The 13,373-nt window shown below is 45.3% G+C and overlaps 1 long non-coding RNA gene across 1 annotated transcript; it reads left to right on the plus strand.

The window, feature by feature from the left end:
* The first annotated feature begins 6,186 nt into the window (after nucleotides 1-6,186).
* LOC143272819 (uncharacterized) lies at nucleotides 6,187-11,209 on the plus strand. The gene is made up of 2 exons (XR_013050397.1): nucleotides 6,187-6,433; nucleotides 10,941-11,209. It is a non-coding gene; the product is annotated as an uncharacterized LOC143272819 (long non-coding RNA).
* Nucleotides 11,210-13,373: the final 2,164 nt, after the last annotated feature.

Raw genomic sequence — 13,373 nt, forward strand, 5'->3', positions numbered from 1 at the left:
TAAAGACATGCACTACCACCGCCCGGCTTCTCTTGAATTTCTAACACTTGTAACCCACCCAGAGAACAACGGTCAGATGAGAAAACGGCTCGCAATAGCTACAGCTCGTGTGTTAGGTTTATTATATTTGGTTTCAAGCTAAGAAATGTTCTACCCTGTGGCCACGGGGAGGCAGTAGAACTCAGTTCACCCAATACTTAGACAGCTTCTGCTACAGAATTCGACATTTAGAAGGCTCCCGGAATATTGCTTAGAGTTGGCAAAGGCAGGGTCAGTCCACTGGCTCCCCAGGTCGGTTGCCTTGGCTAGTTGCCAACATCTTGGCCTTGGACCCTGCCAGTGGTGCACAGGGAAAGGTACTTGGAATCTGCTCCCTGGGTAAGGGCCCTGAGCTTTATGCTGTCTTTACAACAAACTAATAACATCAGAATGCGACTGAGATTTAAAGGAGACCTGTGTGAAATGCTGAAATGCATCGTGTTCAGCAAATAATTTGAAGCAGCTGTTCCAAGTAGTACTAACAATGATAGCTGCCACTTAGGCAACAGTTAACAGGTGCCAGACACTGTCCTGAGTCACATTCCTGCTTTATTTCTTGACTCCTCGGAGTGACTGCCAGACATTAAGTGCTTCAGACATTAAGTTCAAAGCTTGGCGCCCAGGGTGGTGGTGGTGGACTTATTGGCGGGGTTACTAGGTAGGTATGTGGTCTCACGGGTTATGAGGCCCTCCCTACCTGTCCTCTTTCCCTTCTGCGGTGCTTTGAGATGCTCCTGTCATCATGTGTCCCCATCACCAGAGGACAAGCCAATGGGCCACCTCATTTTGTACTTGGGACCTCCCAAACTTAGATAAATAAACTCACTCTTATTCATCCTCACTCCCCATTCTGAAACAGGATCTCTTGAAACCCAGTAACCTGAGCTGACCTTGAACTATGGATCCTCCTCCTCCACCCCGCAAGTCCTGGGATCAAAGTTGTGCACCACCAAGTCTGGTTTAAACCTTTTCTTTCCATAAAGTTAATTGCCTCACTTACTTGGTTGTGGTAACACAGAGCTGATTGCTAAGGTAAGTACTACTGTTATCTCCAGTTTACCAAAAAAGAAACAGATTCCTGGGATTAGAGATTATATAAACTCATCAAAGACATGCATCTTGACACGGTGTGAGGCTGAGTGATGACAAATGTCATTTAGATGCCGAATATGCATTAGCCATTGGGGCCCCAGCAATCAACACAGCAGACACAATCCAGGGAAGACCGGAGGCACGTGGCCCCGTGGGGGTGGAGGGGCAGGGAAAATGACATTTGAGAGAGGCCTGATGTGAACCACAGTGAACTAGCTAAGAGGAGAGAAAAGAAGGAGCAGCATTTCAGCAGAAGGAACAGCATGTACAAAGCCCTGAGGGTCGGAGGCACGGCTCCTGGCACATACAGAGAGTGGGAAAACTCCAAGGCTGCTGAAGCATGGGGGAGTGGCCTGAGATGAGGGTTAGTCCCACCAAAGGAGCAGAAAGACCACAGACCCAAATTCTTTCTTTAGTTGAATTAAGTAAGCTTTATGTGGACAATATAGCCAGTCCACCGACTGCCTGTCTCAAAATGCAGGGGTTTGGAAGAAAGCCTCGAACATAAGAGGGTTTTTATAGCCCCAAACTGCAAGGTTAGGGGGTTTCCAAGGGAATTTTGGTTATGGAGGAACTTGGCAGAATATCTTATGAGGGTGGAGGTCATCGTATAGGGTGTGGAACATGCCAAATTCCAGAAATGGGTCAAGGCAAAGTCAAACTCAAGTTTACAGTAGTGAACAAAAATGAACTTACTGATCTTGTAACAAGATGGCTACTGATCTTAAGATAAAGTCAAGCCGGGCAATTTTGGCGCACGCCTTTATTCCCAGCACTCGGGAGGTAGAGGCAAGTGGATCTCTGAGTTAGAGGCCAGCCTGGTCTACGGAGTAAGTCCCAGGACAGCCAGGGCTACACAGAGAAACCCTGTCTTGAAAAACAAAAACAAACAAACAAAAAAAAAAACAAACCCAAAATTAAAAAAAAAAAAATGGAATCAAGCTGGTTCATTAGTGAGATGCAAGGAGGCATGCATGGTCCTGGGTTTGGGCTCTGCATCCCTGTGAGAGCCTTGGCTCAGACCTCCTCCCCACTGTACCAGCAGTGACTTGGGTGAAGGATTGATGGCTCACCTACAGAGGCCTTGTCAGAGAGAGGGACTGTTGAGACTCCCGCTGGTGGGAGGGATGGAAAGATGAGAGCTGTTGCCATCTTACTGTTTCTGGAAACATTCTCTCAGGCACACCCAGAGGTGCGCTTTACCCCTCCTGTAGCCCAGCCAAGTTGACAATCAAGATTAACAACCACAGTGGCCAGGCAGGCCGCCTTCTGATGCTTCCACCTCCTTACACTGGTTAACTTTGTCCAAGGGACAGCCAGGTTTTCTTGGGCCGAGAAGAGTCAGCCTGTTTATGGAAGGTGTCTTTGCACTCTTGATTCTGTTTTCTGTCACCTGGGCTTAAAGCTGAATTTTCAGCTTCTGAGATGTCCCTTGGAGCTGTGTTTCTAGAAGGTGCTCACTCCAGCCTCATTGATTGTACAGGTCAGTGCTGTGCTGGGCACTGGGTCACAGAGGTGACATCTTCCTGGCCCCTTCCTCACCCACAGGCTTGGGTGGAATCTAGTAATCAGTTAAGACACCTGATGGGGTAGAGCTGCATCTTTGTCAGAACTCAGCAGACTATTAAAATAGGTATGTTATTTTTTTATGGAGTATATCCTAATAGAGTTGATTGGTTGATTAATTAATGTCTTAGCAGAGCAGGCATAAGGATTATTAAAAGAAAGTGAGAAAGAACTCCTGAGAGTGGGAGAGACTTCAGGGGAGGAGCTTAGAGCTGATGTGAAAGGTGTGTCAGTCATATTATCAGAAATACAATCCATTCTCCCCAGTACTAAGGGGGTCCTCCACCAAACTCTCCCCTCCCCGAGCCAGCCCAAGGCTAGTAGCTGCTTTTTACGTTATCGCCTTCCCTGGTTCTTCACTTTTGCTTCTCAGACCTCTGATGCACGCTTAACCCATTGCCTATGTTCAGTTCTCACTGCTGAAATAACTAGTGTGATCTGTCCTCTCGCTAGACCCTCACTGGTCTCTGAAAGCCATGATTGTGGAAGGATGTTGATCATGTTCTAGTTTGAATATACTGCTGACCGACCTCTGCTAGGAAGTGGTTGGCTGGGAACCCACATGCCTCAGCATCATGAGTGGGCAAGTGTTCCTCCACCATCATTTTTGATGTCTACTACAGCCCTGTCTAGAGAGACCACGTGGGTGGTTGTGGCCACCTCAAGGACTTGGTGCAAGAAGCACTTACAGAATGAAAATGTGAGAAGGGGTGGGGAGATGCCTCAGTCCACAAAAAGCTTGCTGAGCAAGCATGGGGACCTGAGTTTGAACCCTGACCCCAGTGCTGGGGGGGCGGGGAGGGGTAGACACAGGAGCCCTGCCTGGCCAGCTGGTCTAGCAGAATCAGCGAGCTTACGGTTCAGTGAGAAACTTTGTCTCAAAAATTAAGCTGGAGAGTGACTGAGGAGGACACTTGACATTGATTTTTGGCCTCCAGATGCAGGGGTGAGCCTCACCTGCCTCACATACACAGATAGTAGGGCATTATCTTAATGATTGATGAGGAAGGGCCCAGCCCCTTTTGGGTGGTGCCATCCCTGGGCTGGTGGCCCTGGGTTCTGTAAGAAAGCAGGCAGAGCAAGCCATGAGGAACAAGCCAGTAAGCAGCACCCCTCCATGGCCTCTGCATCAGCTCCTGACTCCAGATTCCTGCTGTGTTTGAGTTCCTGTCCTGACTTCCTTCAATGATGAACAGCAATGTGGAAGTGTAAGCCAAATCAACCCTTTCCTCCCCAACTTGCTTTTGATCATGGTGTTTCATTGCAGCAACAGAAACCCTAGCTAAGATAGCTACCAACAGTAGTTTTGTTCTGAGAGGCTGCCCCAGGAAGACATACCATCTCAGAACCTGGGAGGTGATAAAGAAACTGCCTCATGAAGCTCCCAGGAGAGGGGAGAGTGAGTGCCAGATGGTCTCTCTCAAGGCAGGGCCACAAACTCCCATCTTCCTGCGCTCCAGAAGGATTCTAGGGCATTCTTCCAAGTCTCAGATATGCTGTCACTCAAACGTGGACCGCACAGTCTGTGAATATATGCAAGCTGCCGGGGCGCCATGGAGGAGCCGTTCTCGAGCAGTCGTAGTGTTCAACAGGAAGTAGCAAGTGCTGTAGATGCTGCTGCATGAACTTCCTGGGGAGATGTAATTGCCTCTTAACCCTAAACAGGCAACCCCAGACAGGCAAGAGGACAAGTCTACGTAAGTCTAGCTTGGTGAATCAGTGAGTTTCAGAGCCCGAGCACTTACAGGACTATGGGTAACCGCAGAACAGACACACATCCAAAGAGTTTCACCCCAGCATAGATGATGGCTTCCCCAAAGCTGCATAGAGTCTCCCCTTTAGGTACCACCCAGTGCTCTATACACACAAGACCCCATGCAGTGGGACTGAAGGACATTCAGCTGAGAGGGAGTGTGGGAAAGGGTGGCTGGAATCTCAGGTGAGTGTCTAATGGCTCCCCAAGCCAGCCCTTCCATGAGGGAGGGTCTCTTGAGGGTAGTCACATTGCTCTGATTAAAATGGTGATGGCTGGTGTGCTCATAGACACCTTAGAAAGACATGTGGGCTGGAGAGTGACATATAGCCCCCATAAAGATTCAGGATTCTTCCATATGAATGGAGTGACCCAGAAGCCAGGAATCTAGAAGAATGTTGGGATGCTACTACCAATATGAAATAAACATGTCACCTTACACTGCTTCTCAATAAAAAGAACATCATGCTCAGCAAGCCTTTGGGAATTAAAAATATATATGTGGGCTGGAGAGATGGCTCAGAGGTTAGGAGCATGGGCTGTTCTTCCAGAGTTCCTGAGTTCAATTCCCAGCACCCACATGGTGGCTCACAGCCATCTGTAATGAGATCTGGTGCCCTCTTCTGGCCTACAGGGATACATGCAGGCAGAACACTATATGTGTGTATATGTGTATGTTTGTGTACCATGTGTGTTCAGGACCTATGAAGGGCATCAGACCCCCTGCAACTAGGGTGACAGATGGTTATAAACCATCACATGGTTGCTGGGACTTAAACCTAGGTCCTCTGGAAGAGCAGCCAGTGCTGTCAACCACTAGGCTATTTCTCCTGCCTCGTTTTTGGGATTTTGGAGGCAAATATGTTCTATCTGAGTGAGTTGCCCTAAAGCACTTACCAGGTATCCTGTTGGACTGCTCATTTTGAGAGGTCCAGGGCAAAAAAGAGGTCTAGAAGGATCTAGGCTGGTGTGCAAGGCACTTTGCCCCGTGGGTCTTTGGACCCAGCCGACTTTAGGAGTAGCTGTTGGGGGCACTCTGTGCAGACCGTGCCGAGCCCAACAGGAGACTCGATTGCAGATAGCACTGCAAAGGCAAGTCCTCTTAAGCCTCCTGAGAGGAGCTGCAGTGCCGAGTGGTCAAAAGCACTGGCTGCTCCTGCAGAGGACCTGGGTTCAGTGTCCAGCAGCCACATGGCAGCTCACAACTGCCTGTATCTCCATTTCCCATGCCCTCTTCAGGTCTATTCAGGTGTGTACATGGTGCACAGACACATGCAGGCAAAACACTCATACATGTAAAACAATGTTTAAAATCTTTTTAAAGTTTCTTCCAGGGGCTGGAGAGATGGAGCAGTGGTTAATAGCACTGACTGCTCTTCCTAAGGAGCCAAGTTTGGTTCCCAGCACCTTCATGGTGGCTGACAATCTTCTCTAACTCTTCTTCTGTCATCTGAGGGGAGTGCATGCACAAGGTGCACCAAAATATATGCAGGCAAAGAGACCCATGCATGCAAAAAGTAATTTAAAAACAAGTGTTAAAAATGCTTCCAGGAGGGCTGGAGAGATGGCTCAGCGGTTAAGGGCACTGGCTGCTCTTCCAGAGGTCTTGAGTTCAATTCCCAGCAACCACATGGTGGTTCACAACCATCTGTAGTAAGATCTGGTGCCCTCTTCTGGCATACAGGCAGAACACTATATACATAATAAATAAATACATCTTTAAAAAAAAAAAAAATGCTTCCAGGAAAGGCGCAAAGCTACACAGAGAAACCCTGTCTCAAAAAAAAAAAAAATGCTTTTCCCCTGATGGATAACTTCTCATTTTCTACTGAGACCTTGTTGACAGTGGGCATCTAACAATGGACTATGGAATCACCATGTGACTGAATCAAGCATAACCTGATTGGTTGGTGTGGACAGCAGCAGTTCAGCATTAGGTGGAAATGCACAGAGGAAGAGTGCTCCTGAGACTGTCTAGAAAGTGTAAGTGGCATCCATAGCTGACCCGAATACCCGAAAACATCTCCTCTACCACAGTCTAAATTTCAACTCAATTTTCATCTAGTTTGGAATCTACTGGAAATGGCCTCCTAAAACATGACCAACCACTCCACCTGCTCAAGGGTGTCGCTCAGAAATTGTGTCAAGAGAAATCTTCCCAGTGGGCCACATATTTGTGTGGACTGAGAGGGGGCCAGAAGGGTAGATGTGCGTAGGTTCATGGGTGATGGCTAGTGGCTTGACTGGATGTCAGGGACTTAGAAAGAAAAGGACTAGAAGATGACCACAGTAGGGCTCTGGGAAGAGATGTGTGGATAGACTTCTCCCAATGTTTCCAGAATGGGAAGATATTGTATTGATTATTATTATTTTTTTTTTTTTGGTCTTTCGAGACAGGGTTTCTCTGTGTAGCTTTGTGCCTTTCCTGGAACTCACTTTGTAGTCCAGGCTGGCCTTGAACTCACAGAGATCCACCTGCCTCTGCCTCCCGAGTGCTGGGATTAAAGGTGTGCGCCACTACCGCCCAGCTGTATTGATTATCTATTGTTATGTAACAACCATCCCCCAAGTTATTGGTTTAGAACATTAACTATTTTGTTTTCTCTATGGTTCAGTGGATGAGAAATTTGGGTTGGGCTCAGCTGGTCGGTTCTTCTGATGGAGCCCTTCATTCAGCTGCTTAAGAAGGGCTGGCTGATGTATGACGGCTTCCCATGCAGGTGAAGTTGGCTACTGACCTCAGGATAGGAGAGTTCAGATAGGGCAAGCATGGAGGCGGCAAGGCCTCATGAGGTCTGGATTGGGACTTCTCACAATGTTTTCATTGTACTCACTAAGGATCATCAGAGTCAGACTGCCAAGTTTCATCATTACAAGATGAAAGAGTGATGGTGAGCTTTTGGAAAATAATTGACAATGCTAATGTCCTGTTCAAAGTCATCACTGCAATGAGGGACTGACAGACAAATGACATGTTAACCAGTCTTCTTCCCCAGTTATCTTTTCTGATAGAACCACACTCAGACAGCCACAGGGGCAGGAATGGAGTCTATGTGAGCTCTACCATATGGACTTAACCTGACAAGCTAAACTGGTTAGGGAGATTGACAAAGGCCTAACCTCTCGATATTGTCCTAGTCTCCGAAGAGAATTTCTTGCTACCTCCTGTTTCACTGATAGCATTAAATTCTTTCCATCAACAAGAAACAGCAGCTTGGGCTGGGGGTGTGACTCAGCTGGTAGAGTTCTGGCTTAGCAAGCATGAAGCCCTGGGTTCAATTCCCAGCACCACATAAAACTGGAAGTGGTGATGTATACTTGTAATTCCAGCACTCTGGAGGGGATCAGAAGTTCGAAGTCATCTTCATGCCACATTTGGAGTTTGAGGCTAGCTTGGGCTACATGAATGAGACCTTGTTTCAAAAGAAGATGAGGGAGGCGAGGAGGAGGAAGAGGAGGAAGAAGAAGAGAAACTTTCCTTCCCTGCAATGCTTGTCAGAAACAATGTCCATGTCCTTAGAGCCACTTATTCTCAAACATTTTAAACACAATATTGCTCCTGCCCTTATGAATTAATTTCACAGACACCACCACCAAAGAAGAGTCCCCAGTGAAAAACTCAACTGGGCATTAGACCCATGCAGATGGCATCTAATATTTTTACTGACTATTCTGTTGCCAGAAGCAGCTCTCTTGATGGAATGGCCAACTGAAGACTCAGTTATTATTTTTTCCTTATGTCATGTTTAATTTCCAAATGAAAAACAATAACCATGTCATAGTTATGCCTAAAGATAACATAACTATCCCACATAAAATTGCAGACCCATTATATATTTAGAATAGTGGCAATGTCCCTTAAGGGACATTTTTCTAGTAACTCAAACTTACATCTGATACCAAATGATATTCTCTTAATTGGTGTTGCAACATATTATAAGGAAACTGAAAGAACATACAAATATCTGTACAAATGCGTTAACAAAATGCAACCGAAGCACTCATGTCAGTTGTAATCCTCATTTCTGCAACTGGTCACATGGCCTTAGATTGTATTTAGAATTACATTACTATACATTCTGTATTTCTTTTACCCTCTAAAAGCACATCAGATGGTCATGGTTCTTTTCCTGGAAAAGTGACCCATACCTTCATTGCTGATTGGTCTGTGACCTTTGTCGTCCTTCTTGGATTAGATTGATGTAGTTTCCTAATGACTTTAATCACAGGAAGGACACAGTAGCACCAAGAGATGCCTTAAAGGATCTCTTACATTTCAGACCTAATCCTTCTTACCTCCATAGTGGAGAGACAATCCAATTTCCCCATGGTGATCTGGATGTATCACCCCTCCTGATGATGTTATTTCTTTCTTAGTCTGTTGTTTTAAGGGCATTTGAAGCCCAAAATGACCAGGGGTCAGTCTGAGTTTCCAATTCATTGGAGAGTTTGTTGTGCCTCCTGGCAGGAGCACAATGACCTCTGAACAAAAACTTCTAGGCCAGCAAAATTTAGTGTTGCAGAAACAGGAAGCACAAACTTTTCTAGTTGGTCACTAGCAGTGATAGTGAGTAGAAGTATTCACTTTTCCATACCCTGCTTCCTGGATCTATGGATTCTGGCAATAGGAGAAACTTATCATATATTGGATGCTGATTCAGAGCATATACTGCTTTCTGGAGAACCTTTCCCCATCCCTCCAGATGTTACCACCTAATTGGTGCTGTAACCTTGTATTCAAAAGACTAAAGTTAATTCCATCTTCTATCAGGCCTTATCTGGGGCTCAGTGTAGGACTCAGTTATTTTTAACAATAAGGATTGATGCATCTTCACATTGCATCGTGTATGTGTGTGTGTGTGTGTGTGTGTGTGTGTGTGTGTGTGTGTGTGTGTGTGTGTGTAGATGGTGCTGGACTGAACCCCATCACACATGCTAAGCCAGTACTCTCTTATTTTATGGATTAGAGAGTGTTCTTGCCAGACTGTGACTCTGTATTGAGGTTATTATTACAGCTCAGGTGCATTTGCCATTTGCTCTTTCTCTCTTTCTTTCCTTCTCTTTCTTTCTTTCTTTCTTTCTTTCTTTCTTTCTTTCTTTCTTTCTTTCTTTCTTTCTTCTTCTTTCTCTCTCTCTTTCTTTTTCCTTTTCTTTCTTTCTTTTCTTTTTTCTTTTTCCTTTCCTTTCTTTCTTTCTTTTCTTTTTTGAGACAGGTTCTTACTGTGTAGCTCTGGCTATCCTAGAACACACTATGTAGACTAGGCTGGCCTGGAACTCAGACATCTGACTGCTTCTGCTGGGATCAAAGGCATGCACCACCATGCCCAGATTTCTTTTACATTTTGCAGACAGAATAAAAGGACATCTGAAACAGTGACATCTAAAAATCGATGGAACTAGAAAATACATTTTCTGAGCTAACCCAGGCTCAGAGAGACAAACGTAGCATGTTCTTTCTCATGTGTAGATCTTAGCTTCTAATTTATATGTATGTGTATCTATGTGGGAGTGAGTGTGTGTAGATGCCAGGAAACATCTGAAACATAGAAACATAGAAAAGGGCTCGTGACAGAGGAAAAAATAGGGTAATAAAATATAATTAATATGGGGCCAGAGAGATGGCTCAGCAGTTAAGAGCATTGTCTGCTCTTCCAGAGGACCCAGGTTCAACTCCCAGCACCCACATGGCAGCTCACAACTGTAACTCCAGTTCCAGGGGATCAGGCACCCTCACACAGACATACTTGCAGGCAAAATATCAATGCACATAAAAAATTTTAAGAAAAAAATTGTAATTATAATGTAAGTAATATGATAGCAAAAGGGGAATATTGGGAATAGAAGGGTGTAAATGGGTGTGAGGCCAGGGAGATGGGGGAGGGGAGATGGAGGAAGTTTCTTCCAAAAACCGAGTATGTATGAAAATACCATAAGGAGGGCTAGAGAGATGGCTCAGCAGTTAAGAGCACTAGCTGCTCTTTCAGAGGTCCTGAGTTCAATTCCCAGCACCTACATGGTAGCTCACAGCCATCTCTAGTGGGATCCTATGCCCTCTTCCAGCATAAAGTACATGCAGACAGAGCACTCATATACATAAGAAAAAAGAAAATACCATAAGGAAATCTGCTTAAAATTTTTATTAATTTGTATGTGCATGTTTGTATGAGAATATATGCTATTAGCTGGGCAGTGGTAGTACATGCCTTTAATCCCAGAACTCAGGAGGCAGAGGCAGGTGTATCTCTGTGAGTTTGAGACCAGCCTGGTCTACAGAAGGAGTTCCAAGACAGCCAGGGTTACACAGAGAAACCATGTCTGTCTTGAAAAAGCAAAGAGAGATCGAGAGCGAGGGGGCAGGCATGGGGGATGGATGAGAGTATGTACTATGTATATGTAGTGTCTGTGAAGGCCAGAAGAGGGCGTCAGATCTGGTGGAGCTGGAGTTTCATCTGGTTTCTGGAAACTGAATGCCTCTCCTCTGTCTCTTTAGTGTGGAAATCTACTGCCTCAAAAAGAAAAGAAAAAGAGGCTGGAGAGATGGCCCAGTTTTAAGAGCACTTGCTGCTTCATCGTGAGGATTGGAGTTCAGATCCCAGCATCCACACCAGGGGCTCATAAATGCCCGTGACTCCAGCACCAAAGGCTCTGCCGACGCCTGTTCTGGTGTCCAAGGGCACCTGAGCCCACATGTGCACCTTCTCTCATTGTTTTGTAAAAATAAATCCCAGTAAATAAAAAGTGATGTAAAATTTTCAGTTATCATACAGATGCTCGTAAATGGTCAAAGCGCTGAGAACGGCCACCCATCCATGGGTGAGAATCACCCCTCCAACACTCGAGAACATTGGCGATTTAGAGCCGGGGGAGGTAGATTGCCGCCTTTGCAATGTGACACCATCATGTTTACACTCTTTGTGATTGTTTGCACAAGATCTATACAAGATTGGGCTTCTCCAATCCTGTCTTGTTGGGTAGTAGGTACGAGTCCCTCCCACCTTGGAGGCAGATAATAGTAAGTAGGGGGAGGGACTCATGAAGGTCCCACCTCTCACTGCGACCTACAGGCAGTTAGTGGTCGCTAGGGGAAGGAGAGACATTTTCTTTAATTGTGTAGCCACTGGTAGGGAGTCTCTGCCCCTGGAAATAATTCCTCACCCAGGCTCTTGTAAGCAATCCTAATGAAACCCAACTGGGTCATCAAAACAAGACAGGAGAACAGGCGTGAGACTGGGTGGGAAGAGGAAGAATAGTGGGAGAGGGAGGGGAATGGGATGGCAACGGTGGCTGTGGCGGGGTGGGGATGTGATAAAAATACATTGTATACGTGGATGAAAATGCCATAATGAAACCCACTATTGTGTATAATTAACATGTGCTAATAAACAAGAAAGAATATTGACAAACATGATAATGGCATTCTCTAATTGAATTATAAAATAAGAAATATAACAAATTTTGTTATTTTTCCCCTGGTAACTAAAAATTCAGTTCAGTTACCATGGGAGAGACCATTGCTTAGTGTTCAATATTATTTTTCTGGGGAAAGAATATCTAGGTCAAGCCATTATGTCTCCTGGTAAAGTTGCTCTTCATGATGGTTAATCAGATAAACCATCTGATTTTATTTTTAATGACTGATTTAAATTTAATAAAATAAATCTAAAAATAAAAACCTTTGTTTCCTGTTCAAAATGAAATGCACAAACTGGGTCTGATAATATGTAAATGAGGTGAACAGAGACCTGGGGTTTTCTGATTATGTCAAGGAGAGCTAAGATGATTGAGGTAATGGCTCTGGTAGCTTCAAGGTGAGGGCCCTGGGCACAGTCACAAAGGCATGGAGTAAAATCCAGCAGTGTCAGGAGGGAGATGGACATGAAAGAGAAACAGCTTCCTTGAGGGGTCTCCAAAGAATGATGGCTGGTGACTGGTGGGGATCCCCAGTATTTGAAGAGGGGAGATTTCTCATCTGCAACAGAAGCATATTACAACCATTGGCTGCCCATAGAACAGTCTGTCTCTGTGTTTATATACAAGTGTTTCACAAAGGCATCTACAGTATTCACTATTGCTCTGTGTCTCTTTCATACGCGCGCGCGTGTGTGTGTGTGTGTGTGTGTGTGTGTGTGTGTGTGTGTGTGTGTGTTCTGGGTGAAAATGTGTTGTCATGGGTATGGCCATATCAAGGACCCCATAGCCCCATGAGAGGCAAAGCTTTTCTCTCTCCTGGTGAGGCTCAGAGGGACGGCAAAGCCACGTGTAAATGTTGCAGAACCCCCTCCTCAGGCTTACACCCTGAAGACTGCTTCCCTGGAGAGACTGCTCCTACCAGGATTATCTAAACCCAACTCTTCTTCAGCTGTATACCGGAAACCCTGCCTCCCTGTCCAACTGTATATAATAAACATCCATCAGAGAGCCCAGCCCACCTGGTCCTGGCTATTCTGTGTCATGTATTTGTCCTTTCTTCATTCCCTCAATGGACCAGTTAGGTCGGTCCCTGGAACTGTTCAAGGATGTAATGTGTGTGTGTGAAAGAGAGTAAGAGTCTCAAACGCACCACATTCATTTACCTGCTCACTATACATAAAGGGAAATTTTTGTCTCTATAGTTTTTTGCCTGAGAAAGTAGGTCAAATAAAGGCATATTCCATAAAGTTGCACGGCTGAAGTAGTTCTTGTTCTTTGAGTTCATTTCCATAAAAGCATTTTCCTTATAAACGAAGCATACTCCCATGCTTATAGCAACTAAGGATCTGTCTGAATAGTCCTGCTCCATCAGTGGGGTGGTGGATGATGCCTGTATCATAGACTGCCCATCTACTACCGAGTAACTGCTGCTTAAATACTTGTTTGTAGTGGAGAGCAACTTTGTCTTGCTGCTAGCCTAGACTAACAGTGATGTTTCCTCAAGTCTTGGTGT

The sequence above is a fragment of the Peromyscus maniculatus genome, chromosome 4, assembly GCF_049852395.1.
Source record: "Peromyscus maniculatus bairdii isolate BWxNUB_F1_BW_parent chromosome 4, HU_Pman_BW_mat_3.1, whole genome shotgun sequence".
NCBI lineage: Eukaryota > Metazoa > Chordata > Mammalia > Rodentia > Cricetidae > Peromyscus > Peromyscus maniculatus.